The following is a 22,365-nucleotide window of genomic DNA, read 5'->3' as shown; positions in this document are numbered from 1 at the left end:
AATATTTGAAAATGCAAATACATTCAAAAATAGCTGTCTTCATGTGTACCTTCAGTGTTGCTGTTGCTTTCTTTTATTCTGATTATGAAAAATATTTAGGACTTCTGTATTTTGCTTTTATCTTCTCAACCGGATTGTTGTGTAGCTTTTGATAGTCAATGTCTACCCCCTAGTAGCAGCCAAAAATACACAGCAGAAATACATAGAAAGACCTCCCAGAGCATTTGGATTTTCTGCTTAATTATAATTGGTAAAGAATTTGAGATTTTCTAATGAGAACTCGTATTGTGGAGCAATATATTGTAATTCAGTTCAGAGCTATTAGCCTATCTGTTTCCACTTTCAGAGAGACATGTAGAATTTGAGCTCTCTATTAACTCTCTTTGTGAAGTAAATAAGAGCAGTTAAGACTAAAAGTGTGATATTACGGATTCTATTCAGAGGAAGCCAGATGGTCGATTCTATAGGAAGTAAAGGAATTTAACTCACCACAAACCTATTTATTTCCTTGAGAGAAAATGTTGCCTTACTGTCTACTGTTCATGGCATTTCCTTAATAACATAGTATATATGAGGCTCAACCTAAATGCAGAATTTCCTTTTCTATCTACACTTATTATGAGGTTTATTTAGTCTATAAATTACTTTTATTTCACATGGAGCCTCTAAATGCTGTGCAACAATGGATATGTGGAGAATAGAAATTGCTGTTACTATATTTTTTTTCTTTTTAAAGGGTCTCCTAGCAATAAATAACTACAGGTGTTAGATAACCTGCCTTTCTCTGTGGTGGTATTTGTAAAGGGCACTGGATAGCCATTCTAAAACCATCAAATCTCACTTGAGAGGAGTTATGTTTTTCGATATAATTCAGTTAGGGCATGGTATTTGAAGCCCATTAATAAATCCTGGTTTCTACTTGTAAACAAAAAGTTATGATGAAGTAGACTGAGCTGAATATAATATGTTTTTCTTACAGAAACTTAAAAAAATAAATGACTGATCTCTGATTTTTTTTTATGAGCTGTAGGCCTTCTTTAAAACAGGAAGTGTTACACCCAGTTCACGAGCCCCCAAAAGATCAACAGGAATCGACTCAGTTGCAAAACACATGAGGGTCTTTTTATTGTAAATTACAAGCTGCAGCTTGGGCCCACAATACCCACCACCTAAGCGGTGGGAGCTGAGTGTGCTGTGCCCAGGTTAGTTGGGTGATTTAAAGATTCTGGTCCCTCCCAGCATGCCTAAGGCAGGGGTGATTCCTGCCTGGCAAGCATCTATTGGTCAAAATGCTACATTTTAAATTGATTGGCTATAGGAAGGTCCCCAGACCATAATGACCTGGTGTCCCTCCCTAGGGGGATGGGCCAGTTTCCTAGCAGCTGTTAACTCTAGTGGGTGGGGAAAGAATGCAGTAAGGCAGTCCTTCCCCTCAGGGCATTACTGGACTTCTCCACCCGTATAGTTCAGGCTTTAATTAGTAATAGCTGCTAATTTTTAATCTTTTTTGGTCTCTCAGAAGAATTAATAAGTAGTAGCAAAACGTAATGTGAGGGATGTTTGAAAGGCTCTCCATTCCCAGTATATGCACCCTACACTGTCATACTGTCAGAAACATTTCACAAGCAATAGCTTCCTTACTTAACCTTTTGATGTTGGTGGGTCCTTATTTATTTAGGGGAAATATTCTTGGGTATATTGCCAATGAACTTACAAGATTTTGAAAGTGGATATTATAGTTTTGTTGTTAGCTGAATAGTTGGGAGGACTACAAAACTGATCCTAGTAAAAAAGCTTTAAAAGTGAAGGTGGTCAAAGACTGAGTGAAGGGCAAAGAGAGATCACATGCTCAACACTCCCCAAAAGCTGCTCTGTGGAATCACGGGGACACTGTCTAAAGAAGCTTTAGAACTTCTTTTAGGTATTGTTCTCTTGTTCATGGCTTTGATAATTTTGAATTCTCTGTGTACAAATTACTGGGTGGCTATCTGACCAAAATTCTTCCTTACCTGGTATCCCAATGTTTATAACTTGTATTTGTATTAGTTAATAATTTTGTTGTGATAAAATGCCTGATAAAACCAATTAGAAAGGAAATACTGATTTTTTGCTCATTGTATGAAGATTGGAGGAGTCTATGGAATGAAAGGCAAAGTACAAGAAAGTTGTGTTGGCTAGTCACCTTGTATCTACAGTCAGAAAGAAGAGAAAGAGAGAGAGAGAGACAGACACCGAGACAGAAGTTTTCAAATTGCTTTAAGTTTTTTTCTTTCTCTAGTTTAGGATCATCATATTATAATATGAATTATCACAATATTTTTCTCTACAACTGTATTCCATTTCATTTATTAACAAGATATGTCCTATAATATGGAGGTGTTATCTGCTTTTAGAGACACTGTGTCAGAGCTCTCCAGAAACATAAGAATAAGAAAACTAGTGGTGAAACTGAATCCAACCTAGGGCTTTATATGTATCACTCTGAGGTCAGAGGGCAAAGGAAGGTTAATACGCCAGCTCAAGAGGAGAGTGTGGGCTCATGTATCTTCTCCCCTTTCTTCTCTCTCACCTTCAGTAAATTTTATGAGGCCTACTCACAAAGCTGAAGATGAGCTTTACTCAGTCTACCAATGGCAATGCTAGGCTCTTTCAGAAGCATCGCCTTAAATCCAATCAGAAAAAAAAAGTTATAAATGGTTATCTGATTATCATTTAATCTAGCCACAATTCCACATAAAATTAGATACTTAAGATAATAGTATCATGACAGTTGGTTCTCCTATGTTTAAGCTGCGTGAGCTACTCAAGTCATTTTAACTGTTCTGTCCTTTCATACAAAAAATAATCAGGGCCTGGAGAGATGGAGCAGTGGTTCAGGGATCTTTTTCTTCTGGAAGACCCAGGTTCAACTCACATGGTGGCTCACAACCATCTCTAGCTCCAGCTCCAAGAGATCTGATGCCCTTTTCTGGCCTCCAGCAGCACCCATGTAGTATGGTGCATATACATACCTGCAGTCAGAAAAACATACATTAAAATTGAAAAATATACAATAAAGTAAGATAAATATTTTTTCTAAATACTTAACACAGTCATTGGTACTTGTATTTTTGTATCAATTAGGAAATTATCTGACATAAAATAAGAAAGAAAAATAGTTGCTGTATATTTGAGAATTATTCATTCATTAAGTACTTTATTTGTAAATTTCTTTTACCAGAAAATACACAACAGCAAAATCAAAGTAAAATGAGGACTTGGACCATGTAAAACTCACACTTTGCATTAAAAGATTAAAAGATTTTGCCCTTCCTATTGCTTTTAATATTTGTGGGACAGAAAGAAGTTTTTTTCCATAGTCTGACTGACTAAAGAACAATAGTGAAAGACGAGATCACAAAACTGCATTTGCCCTGGAAAGCTCCCTTTATTGTACTATAAGTTTGAACAATAGATAAGATAGAATAAGTAAAAAAGAGCAAGGCTTTTGTAGGCTAGGTTCTATTTGCTACTTTAGACCCTTTAGACCCCTTGTCAGAAAATCTCTGATCCATTTGCATCTCTTTCTTTTCATAACAACAAATAGAGTTAAATTCTGACAAAACATACAACATGGCTTTCTCTCTGTAGTCTCTCTCATGGGAGTTTACGTATTCTAATGAAATGGGAAGAAGAGTTTGGTAAATTTCTAAAACAAAAGATAAATACATATTAAATACATCCATAAATTTTTCTTATATTTTATAGAAATGAATAACACTTTAAAAATAACCTCGTATTATTCTACTTGTTTGGAATTTATTTCAGAGCTGGCCATTTTTCATGGCCTTCCACGTGTGTCTGTAGTGTAATCAGAAAACAACATTAGGTGAACCATTTATTCTTTCTACTACTATTTTTGGTAGCAGATTGATTTCTTTGACCTTCCCTAATAGGTTAGGAGGATAAAGCATCATTTCTAAAAGTAATTGGATTAGATGGTTTATCTGCTTGGCAAAACAAAGGACTCTCAGAATTTTGCAGTTGAAAGGAACACTATGCCTCATCAAAGAACCATTGCTTTTAGCTTCACTTTTTAAAGCTGTATAAGTCTTTCTTCAAATAAAATTCTATGTCAAAGTCCTAAATGTAAAAGAGATAAAAGAAAATCTGTCCTCGCTGAGATGAAGACCAGCAGCCTCTGCAGCTCTGCTCCCTGGTGACTACAAGAGAACCCTCTGCAGGCCAGAAAGCCAGAGCTTAAACTATCCAAATTCAAGCCCTCCATGTTGCATTTGATGAACTATGCACTAGAAAGGTTAAAAAGTATTTGTTTGAGGTCTAATAATGCTATAAAATTAGGATCAACTGTAGAACCAATATCTTCAGAAATCTAAACATACTTTCCTTTCTATTAATATATATATATTTTGCATTATGAGTACAATGAAGGTTAAATTAGGTCAAGGGCTACTGTCTCATGCCAAGGCCATATTCTAAGCAGTACATGTTGCCTGGAAGATATTGTCACAATCTCTTTGTAAAAGGAAATCTCCCTGAGTATTTCCTCTGAACTGAAGAATTTACATTGCTTTAGCATGACAAATACACTTAACCCTTCTACACACACTCAGCTTTTATCTTATTGCTGCCACAGCCTCTAGTTCACCAAAAGCAAGTTGAAGTGCACTAAAGACTTTATGGATACATTTTCTCTAATCCTTTCTTTGTTTTTAGTAGGGAGCGGGGGCTCTTCCTGTAGATCTTTACATTAATAATTTTTAAAGGCAAATTACTTTAAACATAGAACTCAAACATTTATGAGGGGAAAGAGAATGACTCATGTCTAGAAAGTGGGTGGTATTGGACCCTGTGGAACTGCCTGGAATATGGCAGTTCTGACATACAGTTTGTGAGTTGTTCCTTGTGTTGGGCTCACGCACACAATTTTTTGCACAGCTTCATCTTCTGGTTTCCTGTGGCTTTAGTCAGTACTGCCAATTATTTTAAAAATCACTGATATCTGTTTACTTAGACAACTCCTTTCTCATCACACTTCAAGAGTCTTAGGCTGTTTTAATTTCTAATATCTGTAATTTTAGTTACCAGTGACAGTATTCAGTATTTTTTATGTTTGTCTTGAAAATGTGTCAGGTTTTGTATTTTTGGAGGTTAATCCATTATAAAAAGCTCTATCTTAAGTTTCTTTGGTTAGAGTCTTTCTTTCTCTTGTTGTAACTTTTTTGTTTCTATTTTTAGTTTAAAAATGTTTTCTTTGTTTTGTTTTGTTTTGAGATTCCCATGAAACAACATTTCTAGAAGTCTGAGAAGCCTAATTTAATATACATGCCTTTGAGATTCTTAAATGGTGAATTTATTTGGATGTCTACTGGAAAGCGTAGTCAGCATTAGCTTTTTCTGAGGTCCTTAGCAAAGGCCATTACAGTTTCACCCTTTGTGTTTCAACCACATTTAATGTTTCTGGGAGAACTGATGGTTCTGTGTTTAATCGAGAAGTTATTTATTAATTTGTGAATCTATTGTGATACAGAGATTAAAATAAGAAATATTATACTGTCAACTCTACAAGTCCTTATTCCTTTCTATGTATTCATTCTTCCTTTCACTTAACTTTCATTTCCTATGAAGCCATGAAATGTTGCATATAACGTAATAGTTATGTAGTATTTATACATATTGCATGTATATTTTACTATAGTGGGTAATAGTTTGCTGACCTCTCTGCTATTAAGTAGTCTTTTCTTTTCTATACTTTCTCACTTTCTTCAGAATTGTCTTAGAAATTTTCAAATTCTCTGGGCTTCTGCTAATAGTTTCACAGACTTTCCGCTTCTGTCTCCTTCCCTTCCCAAGGGAAGCACCATGTGGTTTTGGGTTTATTATAGTGGCAGCCTGCTGTTCTGGCAGGAGCTGTTACCAAATTGCCTCAAAGTTAGTGAAGGATAGTACAGCAGCCAATTGCTATTATTCTCTGTCTTGTGCTTGAAACTGACTGTGTTTAGTTAGGCATCATCCACAGACTGACAGACTGACAACAGACACGGGTGAGCTGGAGTCATCTTGAGGGCTTTCTAATATATCTGAGAGCTGATGGTGATTATCTTCTGGAACATGACTGGTATCTTAAGCCTCCTTATGGTACAGGGACTGGATTCCAGGAGCCAATTCCATAGGCGAGGACTAGATCGAAGTTGTTTTATTTTTTATTTTTTTATTTTTGGATAACCTGATATCAGATGTAGTACATTATCATTTTTGTTATACTCTTTTCATTAAGGCATCATCCCACTTAGAGGCAAGGCAAAATATGTAAGTACCTCCTTTAGATAGAGTGATGAGGTCATATGGTAAAAAGACTATGTGTGAACATAGATACTGTTTTAATGTCTTTAAAAACTATAATTTTCCATGACAACTTACCATAGAGCAAATTGTTAGCTCTAATGTACTAAATATAAATAGAATAACAATAAAATTAAAATAACATTATTAAACTATTACATATCATGTGGATGAGAGCAACTATATATGTTTTATTGAAGATAAAACTTTACAAGGAGGATAGTTGAAAAAACAGACTGTTTCAACATCTTGACATTTGAAACAGAGAGCTGTAACAAAATGCATTATAGTTACTCTAGGGAAAGTAAATGTTTCACTATAAATGAGAAAACTCATATTCAATCGGATAAACAAATATTTCAGGCTTCCTTCAAAAGATGAGACAGTCTGAATATGGAAAGAATGAGTTCCTTAGTAAGGTGCAGTTATGTAATGGACCACTATTTCTGAATTACAGTAGTTTTAGTCTTTGCTTAAGAGTTCTCTTTGTAAGGTAAAGTATAAAAAATAAGAAAAATAATTAGTTATAAAATGTGCATCTAGTTTGGGAAAGTAGTCCAACATGCTTTTGAAAAAAAAAAAAACCTTTTTATTGGTCTATTGTGAATTTCACATCAGGCACCCCAGTTCCACTCATCTGCCATCCATTCATATCTGTCCTTTGGTATTTGCAACCTCCTCCAAAAGTAAACGCACATATACAAACAAACAATAGCAAAATAAATCATAGAAAACATCTCATTATGGAAGCTGTAGTATGTCACAATGTGTTCCACATTACATCTTTACTTGCAAATGTTCATTGCAAAGTATCATTGGTCTGGTTCAATATCTCTGGCTTCTGTGATATCATCAATATTGTATCCTCATTAGGACTTTTCTCAGTTTTCCTGTTGCAGCCTGTGTCATGGAGATCCGGCAGCTTTGGCCGTTTCATCCATCCCAACCATTCACAAATGATATAGAATTTGGGGTAGATCAGCTCAGAGCCCTTCTGCTCTCATGCCCTTGGGGCTCGCTCTCTCACATCCAAGCCTGCAGGGTCCGCTCCTCAGCTCCATATGCTGCCCAGTGAAGGCACGTGGGCCACTCTCCCAAAGGCTTCAGCCTGCAAGGGATTATGCCAATTTTCCTCCTCTCATACCCTCAGGGCTGCTTTCACCGTCATTGCCAGCTCCACTGTGATGCTAAGCAAGGCCTAAGAGCTACAGCCCTTGAGAAGAAAGAGATAGCTCTACTGCTTTCATGCCCTGGGGTCAGTTCTCCCAACTACAGAAGGTGGCAAGTCTGGGTGAGGCAGGACATATCCCTTATCCGCACTATGGAGGCCAGCTCTCCTTTGCTCTTGCCCTTGGAGCTGGCATACTTGCCCCCACATCACCAGGGTCAGCTCTGCTGTTTTGTCCAGGTACAGGACCTTCTCTCCTGAGTATTGTAGCTGGTGACAGGCAGGGACAGCTTTCTGGAGCTCAATAATTTTCTGTTTGTTGCAAACAGGTGGTTGTGGTATGGCGCAGCCCTAGCAAACACCTTTAGTCCAAGAGCTTTCTGTAAATAGGAATAAATTAAGTTAACCCTGGGTCAAGAGACAGAGCAAGTAACCAGCTGTCAGGAGTTAAACAGAAAGGAGGGAATTTGAGTTGAAAGTTATTTAAGGCAATGTGTAGAAGAAGAAAGAGCTTTTGGCTTTCTCCTGGGCTGTGAGCTGAGTAGAAAGTTTTTCTTTCTTTCTTTCTTTCTTTCTTTCTTTCTTTCTTTCTTTCTTTCTTTCTTTCTTTCTTTCTTTCTTTCTTTCTTTCCTTCTTTCTTCTTTCTTTTTTGGATCTTGGCTGAGTAGGAAGGTCAGCTGCATGCTTTCTCTGCCTCCCTGAGCTACTAGGTGTTCGCCCCAATATCTGACTCCTGAGTCTTTTTTGATGAAATGAAACAACTGGGATTTTCTTCTTCTTATTATTATTTTTTTATAACAGCACGTGCCCTTGGGGATGGTTTACCCACATCCTAGCTGCCACTGTACTGTTTGGGTGAAGCACAGGGCCTGCTCTCCCAAATACTGCTGCTTGTAAGAGAGGGGCCAGCTCTAGAGAATGCTATAGTCAGTGAGGGGTGGGGACATTTCTGCACAGTCCCTGAATATCTTTATGGTTCCCGGCTTTGCCGTGGCCAGGCATGTTTCTCAAATGGTAATATGAGCCACAGACATCAACACTGACCCATGCCTCTGCGTAACCATAGATTCTGACATGACCCTCAGTATGGCAGGAGCTGGAACCTGACTGTTGCCCCAGGTGATAAAGCTGGTCACTCCCAACAGGTCACTTCTATCCACCCTCAACTCTCCAGTCCCATCTCTCTTCATAATGTTCCAGTTGTTCTACTTCTCTTACCTCCTATCTGATTAGCACATACTCTCTTTTACTAGCTAAAGCTGCAGGCTGGCCACTAGCTGGGCTGTGTGTGTGACACGCTCCATCGGTGCTGTGTGGTATGGTGGCAAGTGGGTGTCTATAGCCTGCCCGTGCTGTGTGCTGGAGCGCATGTCTGCTGGTGGCACGGTGGTTTGCAGGTTTCTGTCCATCTTTTTCTCCCACACTGTACTGCCTGGATTTGACTTGATTTTTGTGAGTCCTAGGTATAAACAACTTTGGCCACCAAGCCAGGCATCCAGCTAGGATGAACGGAAGACTACTATGTGCTCTGTGCCTGACTTATTTAAGAACACCACCACCAGCAAGGTGTCTCTTTGCCCATTACCGGGGAGGTGAGGGCAGTACATTTTTAAATAGATACTGAAAAATTTCCTCACTCATTCTTATGAGAGAGAAAAAATATGACTAGACTAATGAGTCTCAAACTATTATAATTGAAAGGTGTCTGACACCTCAGGGCAGAAAGCACTTAAGTCATAACTACACAGGTTCAAAGATGACTTTTCTTCAAAATATCTTTTTCTAACTCCTTCCTTTTATGAAGCCAAAACTTTTCTTTTATAGTGCCCCTAGGTCTATCCTTCCCTTTCTGGGCTTTTGCATTTAGGCCTTTCAAAGCTTCCAAAAGTGAAAATATTTATTGCATGTTTAATGTATGCTAAACATTATTCACGTCCTTCTTGTAGCCATGTGCCTTATTTTTTCCAGCAAGGAATAAATAAGATTTGGGTATTCTTATCACCATTTTGCCTTAGGGTCTGCTGTTTTGCCATTTGATTTTATTTAAAATGTACTTTCCTGAACTAAAGCCAAGTAAAGGAATAGGGAAGCATGCAAAGAATATTCTTGTATCTATTACCAACTTACTGAAAATTATATTGCCTATAATATTATAGTCCTAGTGTGCTGCTCGAGGGCTCTAATTCCCTCATTTACACCTAAAAAGTAACTGACATAAATCGGCTATTTCATATAGAAAAGTCTTCATATTGATTTGCATATTTCAAAAGGTAAATAATATGTTATAATTTCTGCAACATTTTTTATAAAAATATACTTGTTTTAATGTTAGTTTCAAACTTGTAGAAAGGGTTGATTCAAGAGTTTATTGCATATAAACTATAGAATAATGTTAGTATAGATTAAATACAATAAATAATGAAATGTAACTCTCTATATTTCTCCTCCCTATCTTTTAAAAATAATTTTTATTGTTTGAGATCATAACTTCATGACATCTTCTCTTTTTCTTCCCTATCTTTTCCCCCTCCAAACCTTTCCATGTATTCTCACTCTCTCAAATTTATGAAGTCTTTTTTTTTAATTGATTTTACATATATATGTATGGACTTCTAAATCCAAGTACAACATTTAGTCCAAATAAGAATTTATGTGTATATGTTTTCAAAGCTGACCATTTAGCACTGGGTAAAGAATTGGTGTTCATTTCCCTTGAGAAGGTTATTTTGCCAACTCTCAATACTCTTTAGTTGCCTGTAGTTCTTTGTTTAGGGTTAAGGACCCATGAGGATTACCTGTCCATGTCTTTTGATGTCTTAATTTATCAGGTCATTTTAGGCATAGCTTTACAATAGGATCTTCTTTTGCAGCCTAGGTTGGACTGGAAATCACTATGTACCTTAGGCTACCCCCAAACCTATGGCACTGCTTCTACCTCAGCTTCCCAAGCAATGGGATTACATGGGGTGCATCACTTTCCCGCTTCTGTATTGACATACTTTTGACAGATGGACTGTGATGGTGAATAATATGTTTAAAAGTTTAAAATTTTGGTGGTGCTTAAGAGAACTATAAAACAAAAATGACTCTAAACTATAATCTTACTTGCCCAAGGACAGATAACTTTCTGGAATTGCCTGATCTTGTTTATGTAAGATAACAAACTGTGTGTTTTTACTTCTGTAAACAAGCTTGCTTGTCCTTTATTAGTCATAGGTAAGATGTATGCTTGATGGTAGTTAGACAGGGTATATGTCTGATTATGCATGGACAGGAAATACATCAGTATGTGTTCTTGCTCCTGGTTGCACATCATCAGGAAGTAGGTAGCCTTGTGAGTTTTGCCTTTATAAACCCTTGGTTAATGTAATTAGGAGCTGCATCTTTCTTGAGTGTGCTCTTCGGTAAAGGGCTGGGGCCATGAGTATCCGGCACAAGTATCTGAATAAAACCTCTTATTTGTTAAAATTTATTCATGGTCAGAATAGTGAGTCTCTGAATTAAACCAGACCCATAAAAGAACATTCAGCTTTTTTTTTTCTCTACTAGTGTCAATCATGTTATAATGAGTATTTTAGGCATGAATTCTTGAGTTTAATGTAAGAGATCTGGATTAAGATTAAGGCATTCATGGACATCCTATTCTATCAAAATATAATTAATATAACTTTGCTAAGCTAATATTTACTCTCTAGATTATTCTGACTATAAATAACTTATCCACATAGCTAGTTTTCTCTTTTTTACCACTGTTACTATATACAGGTATCAATTATTTTCAAGTCTAATAATTTTAATAAGAATGTAATCCACTGAAGTGAAAAAAATTGTGTGAAAAGAAGAAAAAGTAAATAAAAATTGTAATATTATACATATTTGTTGTTTGGAAGTCCTTTCTCCCCAGTACTTCTTGGAGTGGTTTATCAATGTAACCCAGGTTAACCTACAATTCATCTTCCTCCTGCTTTTTCTTCCCAGATACCAGGTGTATGTCATCACACCTGTCACTTTATGGACAATGGCTTAGTTCACTTCTTTCAGTATGGCTAAATATCAGTCTTGAATATGATACTCTTCATATACTGTGGTAGCTAGGTTCTATGACGATTTGATACTGCTAGATTCAGTTTGGAAGAGGAAGCCTCAATTGAGAAAATTTCCTTACTTGAGTGGTCTGTGGGCAAACATGTGGTGCATTTTCTTGGTAGATGATTGATGTGGGAAGGTCTACCTGACACATTGTGGTGCAAGCCCTAGGTTAGTAGTGGCTAAGCCATGAGAAACAAGCCAGTCATCAGCATTCCTTCATGACCTTAGCAACTGTTCCTTCTTCTAGGTTCCAGACTTTCTTGGGTGATGGACTACAAGTCATAGGATGAATACCCTACCAGGAGATTTTTGTCATGGTGTTTTATCATTATAATAGGAATCTTAACTAAGACATTCTAAACAGTGCTGTTTATGAACTTTTCTCTGCCATCAAAAAACTTTTCACTGAACAAATTAAGAAGTCAAATTTTCACAAAATTATATTCAAAACTATTACAATAAGGGCAAAACTTGTACTGTACTACTTCAAAAAATTAGTTAAAATTCTTATGTGTGAATGAGAGAGAGCGAGGAAGAGAGAGACAGAGAAAGAGAAAGAGAAAAGGAGAGACAGAAAAGTGGTATTTATGTTTGTATGTAGATACTGGAGGAAACCAAAGCAAACCCTCAGGTGTTATTTTTCAAACACTGCCTATTATTTACCCTGTAATAATGAATTTTGATAACGAATTTCTGACCTGGAGTTTGCCTAGTAGACTGGGCTGGCTGGTCAGTCTCTGCAATTATGAGAGTAAAAATGTACACCATCACAGATGGCTTTTTAAAATGGGGGTTCTAGGATCAAACCTAGGTTCTCAGGTCCTTATTCTTTCATGACAAGCATTCTATATACTGAGCTGTCTTAGCCCATCAGTAGATTTCCTAAATGCTGCACTGAAATTCAAGAAGATTTGGGCTGAAGCTGCCTAAGAAGTTAGGTTGTTAAGGTGTCTGTCTTTGTTAATACTTAACAATGTTAAGACCTTACATCCTCAAGACTTAGAGACACATCCACTGTACTTGATGGCTTTCATTTAAAGGATAACTAATCCACAAAAAGATACTCTTGTGCTACAAACCAGCTAGTGTCTACTTGGAGTTTTCTAAATTTAAAAGTCCTAAAGAAAGAACACAGGAATACATTTTCTAAAGTCTGTGTTGTGAAGAGAGAGAAAGAAAGAGAGAAAGACATGGAAGAAGAGACAGAGATAAACCGAGAGAGAGAAACACACACACACACACACACATACACACACACACACAGAGAGAGAGCGAGAGAGAGGGAGGGAGAGAGAGAGAGAGATTAGGAGTTCCTATTTTTCAGCAGAAAGAAAATCGTATAAGGTTTGGTCAAGCCTTAGGGACTGTTACAGTCATCTTGCTGGTAGAGAATCTTCTATTATTTGCTACTTGCTCATAAGAAAGACAGTATGAAAGAAATTTATCTCGTCCTGTATTGGAGCATAGCTGTTATTATTTAGTATATAAGATGGAAAGGGATGTGACTGATATATACAGGATAAGTTTAGATAGTAAAGAATTGCCCTACTTTAATCATTCCTGGTGTGCCCATTAAGAAATGCTGATATCTAGTTATAACAAAGAATGTATTCAAATTCTCAGGGCTGGGGATGTTAGCAGTTAAGCAAAGATTATATTTTTCCATCTAAAAATGCCATAGGAGAGAGTACACTTCCATGTACTACTTTTTTTGTTCCTGAGTTAAATTTTGCACCTTTCTCAAAAGTATTTCCTGGATCTAGAATTAGTTTGTCTTCTTCTTCTACAGAAGACACAAAATGTATATGTGCATTTTTTTTCAAGAAATAATCCTTGAAGTCTTGTAAGTTATAGAGAATACACATTAAAACGAGTGGGAATAACAGTGCTAAATAATTGACAGATCACTAACTTTATTGAAAATTAGCTTTTCAAATGAACAAGTAAATTTATTTAAAGTTTATGTGTAACTTTGAACACTGAAGCAAGTGATTTAAAACATTTTCCTTTTATTGAAAATAGAATTTTTTCTCATATTATATATCCTGATTTCTTCTCCCTGATCTTCTCCACCTCCTCTCTCATTTGGATCCACCCCTTTTCTGTCTCTCACTAGAAAACAAACAAGCTTCTATGGAAATATGTAATAAATATAATACATCGTAATATAATAATATGACAAAAAATAACATTAGAATTGGAAAAAACAAACATGCAGAAGAGCTCACACTTTTATATGTATAAGTCTATACATACTCATTGTCAGTGTCTTCATGTCGGTGTGTAGCACAAATCTGTATACATGTGTGAAAGCCAGATATTAGTGTCCTGTGTCTTCCTCAGTTTCTCTCTACCTTATTGTGTAAGGCTGGGTTCCTAACTGAACATAGAGATCACTGATTTGGCTACCATGGCTATACATCAACTTTAGGGATACTCCTGTCTCTGCCGCCCCAGAACTGGACTCGGATGCACACCATTCACACTACTCCACTATCTGCAGAGGTCCTGGCCTTTAACACCTGTACTTGGCTCTACATGCTTGCATGGCAAGTACTTTATCAAGTGAGCTATCATTCCAGATCCCCAAATTATGAACTTTTGAGATTATATTTTTTCTCACCTAAAAACATCTTCATGTTGATGAGAAGATTGTGATCAAATATCTTTCAACACAGAGGTCCTCTAATGAAGTCTTTAATGCATTTTCTGTCTGAATTCTCTCCATTGCTCACTTTAATTCTTTTTAACATGGATATTTATTTGTTCTATGCTCCCTACTATATATAGTCTCCACAGTACAGGGAACCAATCCATTCACTGTTATGGCCACAGACTACAGATACTGCTGTTTATGTGTCACACTCCCATTTTGTGTGTGTGTGTGTGTGTGTGTGTGTGTGTGTGTGTGTTTGGGAATAAATGTCATTACACTTCAGATTCCTTTCTGTCTAAGCTAGATCAGTCATACATGTTTTATTGTAACTGTACAATTCTTTTGTAATCTGAAGAGGATTCCCGCTAATATATAAAATATTTTACCAGCCAAATGCCACATATAGACTCTCAGATGAAATATACTGACATAAACATTTTGGCTTCCTTTAAGCCAATCTTGTGTTAGACTTTCATCTTTCTGAGCCTTCTTGTAGTATGTAAAGTAGCATCATGGGTGGAACAATTCTGGAGATGTTATAATGTCACACACAACATTACCCTGAATTGGTGAGGCAGGAAAAGGAAGACTGTCTTAAAAATAAAACAGATAAAATGTGTATTTATTTTTATTCATTTGTTTATTTTAGTTTTATCTTTACTGGGCATGAGTGGAGAATGCGCTACAGCACATATGAAGATCTAGGACAACTTGTGGTAGTTGATTCTTGATTTCTGCCATGAGGCTTCTTCGAAATCCAAGTCATCACACTTGGCAGCAGACATTTTACCCACTGAACAATCTTACTGTCCTGAAATCATTGTGTTAATGATATAAGGCTCACCTTCTTTATCTTCTCCTCTTTATCTATTTTTGGAGATTTCCATTTAATCAGTCAAGATTAGGTGGTTTACGATTCTCATAATGTAGAGAAAATAAATGCCAGTTTTCACTAATAAAAAATTACCTTTCATTGTTAAATTGGTTCAATATTTATATTATTTACTTTTCTATCATTACCATGTGTTTTAGTTAGGATTTTATTGCTATTAAGGAGACATCATGACTACAACCACTCTTATAAAGGAAAGCATAGTTAACTGGGGATGACTTACAAGTTCACAGGTTCTTTCTGAAGAGGTAGCTGAGAGTTCAAAATACGGATTGGAAGGCAACAGGAAGAGTGAGACATTGGGCTTATCTTGAGCTTCTGAAACCTCTAAGCTCCTCTCCAGTGAAACACTTCCTCCAACAAGGCCACACCTACTACAGCAAGGCTCCATCTTCTGATAGTGTCTCTTTCTCTGAGCCTGTGGGGTCCATCTTCCTTCAAACTACAACACCAAGGCAACTTAGAGGAATAAAAAGCTAAGTTGAGCTTATCCTTACAAAGGGATAAGTGTCCATTACTATCACTGTGGGGAAGTATGGCAGCTGGCAGGTAATACAAGACCTGGAAGCTGAAAGCTAAGGGCTCATGTCTCAAAATACAAACAGGAAGCAGAGAGAGAGAGAGAAAATTTAAAACAGTGAGAGTCTTTAAACGCTCAGTGTGCCTATAGTAATACTTCTTCAGCAAGGTCACACTTCTTAAGCCTTCCTAAGCAATGTTACTAACTGGGAATCAAGTGAGCCTATGAAGGACATCTTCATTCAAGCCACCATCATGTTTAAAACTATTTCCCAAGTCTCTGTTTTGATAAAGACAATCAAACCCATAAATATCAAGTCTAGTTCTTTCTGTAGAGCTAAGCAGGACAGTCAGTTATAACTCTAGCTAATAGAGTCCCATGCAGTGTTTGTTAACATTGCTTACCTGCTAATTTGGAGATGTAACAATGAGCAAGTTTTCATGTGGTGTGAATATTAAGATTTTTTGGACCACATAATAAAACTTAATACCAGATAAATATTTTCTAGATGCAAATATACCATCATTTGGGTTTTTCATTTTACATTTTAAATAAACATTTATACATTTTAAATATACATTTAAGTGTAAATATATATTTAAATATAAAATACAAGATATATTTTAAATATAATTTTCATGCAAAGATTCTCAAGCATAGGAAGAAATCTAATCTAGTTGTAGACTTCTTGTCTAGTTGGAAAGTCCTTTGTACTTGTGGAAAAAAAGTTGTTTTCTATAATACAATTTCTATTACAAGTTAGTTAATGAAATAAGAACATTTACTAAGAAACTGCATTAATTAGTTTTTAGCATGTAAAGAAACGAACAAAATTTAGATGAAGAACTTGATTGTAAGTTGTTAAAGTAGAAGGAACATGTTTTGGATCATAAAGAATATAGTTATTATTTTGTCCTTTCCCACCTTGTAGACTATCAGTTATAGAAGTTTGTCATGTAGTAGGACCATGCAATTGCCAGCTCTATTATTAGAAAGTTTGCACTTCCTCCACTTCACATGCTTTCATTTTCAATTTCCCTTTCACCCATAAACCTCTTTCTTCTCTTTACTAGATTTTGGTTTGTTCAGTGTTCCACAGAGTTTAACTCGGCCCATCTGTTCGATGCTGAGTGTAGAACGAATTGCTGGAGTCTGGCGTCCTCACCAGTGTATACACAACTACATGCCATAGCTCTCCTTTGCTCTGAATCTGTCAATTGTCGAGGTCTTCAGTATGTGTCATGGTCTTCTGAGTCTCTTCCCCTCCACAGGTGACTCTTAGGTGGGGCCTGTTTCTGTGCATTTAGTTCACCATGCACTGCTGCTCTGAGTTTAGGTTTGTCATGGCCATATCCTGCTTCTACGATGCTATACTTCAGTTGTTCTCCCTATCTTCTAGATCTTATATTTTTTCTCAAATTTTTATATCATTTCTATCCTCTTCCACAGCAATATTCCTTGACCCTTAAATGGATGGTATCAATTTTTTGTCTAGGGATGAGCTTCCAATTTTGTTCTCAGAATCTTGTATAGCCATAGGTCTTCACATTTATCCATATTTAGTATAAGAAGAAATTTCTCTATTAATAGTTTAGAGTAGCACTTGTCTGTGGTATAAACGTGGATTGAAGTTGTGTCAATTCAGCTAAGCAGTTGTCAATTTTGACAAGCATATGGTAAAGGCTCTGCCTATCACTTCTTTAAACCTCAGTTCACAAACTCATGGAGATGTAGCAGCTCTTTACTTCATTCTACTTTGTATTTCTGTAACTACATAATCTGTCAACTCTATTTTGTCACACATCTTTCCTTAACCCCCAAGTTGAATATTTCAAGCTTGTTTCTTGTTTGCCTGGTGACTTTAAGCTTTCAAACAAATGTTTAAAATGAGAATATTGCTTCATAGGGGCATGCTTTCTGAAATGAAAAAGCTGGTGGTTGCATAATGTAGTAGTAGAATCCTTTTGGAAAGTAACCTTTCACTCAGGAACCAAGTTACATATGCCTTAATCTTTTACTAGTCTTATGTCTTCTATACCTCATCAATTTTTTTTCTGCCACTGAATATTTTTTAAAGAAAAATCTAAGCATTTTATTTGTTCACTTGTAAAATTCAATGTTTTATTTTTCTCAATGTGGATTAAACCTAGGAACCATAATTGCAATATACCATTCTACTGTAATTTTGAAGTAAATTCCTCAGTTTTTTTCCACCTGAGCAGAGATCATTCATGCTTTTACTACCAGTGTATATAATTTCTTCCCCTTCTTTCCTTTTCTATTTTTTTTCATTTTAAAACTATGCACTGAAATTAGTTGATGTCTCTGCTCAATCACTTTTAGCCAATCTCATCATTTGTTAGCCTTTGAAAGAGGTGAAATATAGATAATTTATTATGATTTCATAATCTACAAAAACCAAATTGATTTTATCTTTTAATAGGAATACATTATAGGAAATAAACAACAAATTCCAACTTAATCAGTTTTTAATCCAGCAAAAATAGAATCAGAAAATCAAACTGAATATCACTAACTAGAAAAAGAAATATGGTCATTATGGTCATTACAGATTCTTGGTATTTAATTGAATTCTCTGTTTTTTGAATATACTGAAATAGCCAGTTGACTCTGCCAATTGACTCACGTTCAATTGGTAAGTCTTTTCTTCCTTTACTCTTTTTGAATTTTTTTTAGTGTTGTATTGTTATGAAGAGACACCATGAACATGCTAACTCTTATAAAGAAAAGCATTTAATTGGGGCTTGCTTACAGTTTCATAGGTTTCATTCATTATTATCATGGCAGCCTACAGGCCCTCATGGCTCTGTAAAAGTAGCTGAGGATTCTATATCTGGATCATAGGCAGAAGAAAGAGGGAAATACTGTGCTTTCCCTGGACATTTGAAACTTCAAAACCTACCCCCAGTGACCTACCTCATCCATTAAGACTATTAGCCATAATCCTTTCAAATAGTGCTGCTCCCTGGTGACCTATGGTTCAAATCTATAAGCCTAGGAAGGTCATTCTCATCCAACCTGCCACAGGTTTCTACCACAATTTGCCTTCTAAATCTCTGGTGTGTTCAAGAAGTTTATTTCAGTTAATTTGGGTCAACAGGTCATTGATGCTGTTAGCAACCTTCCAGTTAGATATTGGTTTGTCCACAATAATTGTGTTTCCTAATATTTCAGCTTGGTTGGAGAAAGATATCAATGATTACATGCATAGGTTTAATAACTCATCTCTACAATGTCTTTTAGATGTGTGTTTTCAGGAAAAAGGGGGGGTGTGCAGTTTAAGACTGAATTAAAAGATGAGCTCCGATGTTTAAGACATCCAGTAACATAGCCAGTGGACAAAACCTTCCTGAATCCATTTGCAGATGCATCATAGCATCTATAGAATTGCTCTTCATCTGTGATGATGGCTGGACCATAAGCTCCAGCAATTGACTTCATACATACCTCATTAACCTCCCTCTAATCTTCTGGAACAGAAAACCATGCTTCAATCCCAAATTCTACAAAAGTTCTCTGTGGAGAGCTATTTTCCTAAGAACCACCAAAAATAAATCCTTGCTTTTTATAGTTTATAAATGTTGATTTTATAATAAGCAAAACTGAAACAGAGTTAAGATTTTCTTTTCATAACACTTAATCCTTCTTTTGCTCAGATCTTCTTGAAGATATCCAGTGTGTCAAACTGTCCATCACAAACCTGTCGATGATTCAAGTATCTCTGATCCTTATATCAAACTTTCATTGTGCACATTTATTTGTCTAGTAACATATCTTTACTTTTTATTTGTCATTTGTGTGTGCTTATAGTGTATGTGCTTGTGCACAATCATGGGTGTGTTAAATGAAGATATGTGTGCGGAGGTCATAAGATAATCTCAGATGGTTTTTCTTACTTCCTCTGAGATTTAAGTGAGTCTTATTACTGCTGCCTATGCAAGGCTAGCTGGACTGTGTGTCCAGGAATTTTTCTGTCTCTGCCTTTCCTCTTCCTCTTGCAGCTCATGGTGCCCATCTGATTTTTCATGGATTCTAGGGATTCAAAATCGGGTCTTCAGACTTGTGCAGCAAAGTAATTTACCCACTGTGCCTTCTCTCTAGCCTCTATTATATATTTTGAGTGAAATAAAGTTAGCTGAATTACTGATATTCTCAGCAAGTACAATACACAAAACAACAATTATTGAGGATTTACTATTTGCCAGCTGTGGTTTTGTTGGTGCCTTCATTTTTTTGCCCATTGGAGGTAAGGTTTTTCTGACTCATGAGGAAATCTAGTTGGAAGGAACTTAAAGCAACCAGTCATATTATGTCCACAGTCAAAAGCAGAAAGCATTGAATTAATTATTCCATGAATGTATGCACCGACTTCATGTCCATACCGTTTAGAACCCCCTGCCATAGAGGAAGCTCTTCCCACCTCAACTGACATAATCAAGATAAACTCCAGGACGTCCACTGGCTAGATGGACCTAGATACTGCCTCGTTAAGACCCTTACCCCAGGTGATTCTATATTGTCACAGTTAAATCTAACCAATCAACTAACAATAGTGCCAGTTTCATGCAGCCTCAGTGCAGGCAACTTTGTTGGCTGTGAATGTTGCCTGTGTCGTTCTTGGAGGACAATAAGCTGTCTCCTTATCTTCTGACTCTTAGATTCCTTCTGTCGCCACCTTTTTATTGTTGTGTTGTGATCAAACTCACCCCCATTCTTTATCCTCCATTGAATAACTCTTAGAGTGGGGGCTGGGAGCTCATGAAGTCCCATGTCTAGGGAGGAAATGTTGAGAATCTGCTAAGAGATTTAAGGTCACTTTTCTTTCTTGCTGTGGTCTCTTGGAGGCCTCTTGTGCTGCAATATGTTTTCTCACACAGGTGCTCATACAGGACTCAGTGGGTTTTGCAAAAAAAAAAGCTTGTAAAGCTGAAAGAGATAAATGTTAGGGGGCACCTTCACTTTGTAACATGCATAAATCACTTGTAGTAATCATCTCTGAGGAAGATGTTTTACCTTCTTACAGGGGGGATCCCATGAAACTAAACAAAAAACAACCAAAACAACAACAAAAACCCCGGCCTTAAAAATAGGAAACAATAACGTTCTATATTACAATAATAAGTGCCAAATGTTAAACCTCACAAATTTCCCCATATTCTATTTCAAGCCTTCCCTGTCCCCAGAGAGTATCACTAACTCTGGAGATTGCCACCTTCCCTGTGCCTCCTCATATGGTATGAAATGTCTTCCATGTGCATGAATTTGGCAAGCACAAAACTGCCTCTGTGAATGCCAACTACAATTCCACAGGATATTTGTAGATTTGATAAATGGCAAAATATAACTTTTAGCACATCTAAAAGGAAATCCAATATCATAGTCTATCTTCTGACATTCTAGCAAAAATAGAGTAATATATTTTTAGAATATAAATGTGCCTTTGCAATATGTTGTTAACAAAACTTTTTGAATTAGATTTAAAAATTGCCTCATTGAAATTTAAAAATTTCTCAAGGAAGTCCTTCTGTAGAGGAAAATCTTGAACTCGGCTATTTGTTGCCCAACAATCATAAATCACCAATAGGAATTGAAGTATTGGATTGTTTTTAACAGATAACTTTAAAATTGGAATTTTTTCATAACCACAAGGTTTACACTGTATCCTTCACTAGGCAAGGACATGGGCTAATTTTAGTCAGTACTCTGTCTGTTAGCTGGCTTTCCTTTCTGCATTAGTCAGTCATCTGCTTGAGTATAACAACAAGGAACAACTATAATATGGAAACATATTAGGAACTAATGTGACAAATACACTAACTACCCTTTTTTTTTTTTTTTTCACAGAATGGTGAGAAGAGGTAAAAGGTGATTGGGTGACCATCAGTGAAGGCCAGTATTTTAATACTCAAATATGAATAAAGCAACAGAGTCTAAAAAAGCATTCATTCAAATGTCCAATAAAACCTAACAATGAGCTTTATAAAAAAGGGAGAAAAATTAATTATTAACCTTGTTTACAATCCAAAGACCTCCCATCTAAACAATAAATATTTCAAGTTGCATGTTGACCTTTCCTACAGTGTTCATGCAGGCTTTCTTTCTTTTTTTCCTTTCTCTCTTTCTTCTTTTTTAACAAAATGCTGCAGAGAATGGAAGTGTTGTCAATTAAGTACAAACAGTGTTTGTACCAACCTTTTCATGTGTGAAATTTAATGACATTTTAAGGCTAAAGTAAAAGTCAAACATTGATTTTTAAGCATCTTTCCCTAATGCAGCTAATGAATAGAGATTCCAATAAAAATCTTTTAATCTTTTAAACCTTTTAGTATCAAATGCTTTATTTTTTATTTTATTTTTATTGGCATTTTCTTCCCTTCACTGACAAAGTTTTAAAAATGGAAAAAAATATAGTAGTCAAGGCAGCCTGGGAAATTTAAATCCCAATGATTGTAACAATGTATCTAGAAATAAAATTCACAGCTGAGTCATACTCATGCCTTCCTATGTGAGTGACAGAAAAGGAGTTCAGAATACAGACAGCTTCAGACTGGACACTGATCATTTTCTCAGTGATCTAAAGAGAAATAGCTGTTTTCCTTTACCTAAAAGGGAAAATAAAGGTGACAAATATGGTTAATCTATTTTTTACTATGTCCTTTAAAATTAGAGAGGGTTG

At 36.2% G+C, this 22,365-nt stretch overlaps 1 non-coding gene across 1 annotated transcript; it reads right to left on the bottom strand.

Annotated features, from left to right (window-relative positions):
* Nucleotides 1-8,961: 8,961 nt before the first annotated feature.
* LOC132651635 (small nucleolar RNA SNORA48) lies at nucleotides 8,962-9,103 on the bottom strand. Its single transcript, XR_009589225.1, has one exon. It is a non-coding gene; the product is annotated as a small nucleolar RNA SNORA48 (small nucleolar RNA).
* Nucleotides 9,104-22,365: the final 13,262 nt, after the last annotated feature.

The sequence above is a fragment of the Meriones unguiculatus genome, chromosome 1 (genome assembly GCF_030254825.1).
Source record: "Meriones unguiculatus strain TT.TT164.6M chromosome 1, Bangor_MerUng_6.1, whole genome shotgun sequence".
Taxonomy (NCBI): Eukaryota; Metazoa; Chordata; class Mammalia; order Rodentia; family Muridae; genus Meriones; species Meriones unguiculatus.
This window is presented reverse-complemented; position numbering and strand designations above follow the sequence as displayed.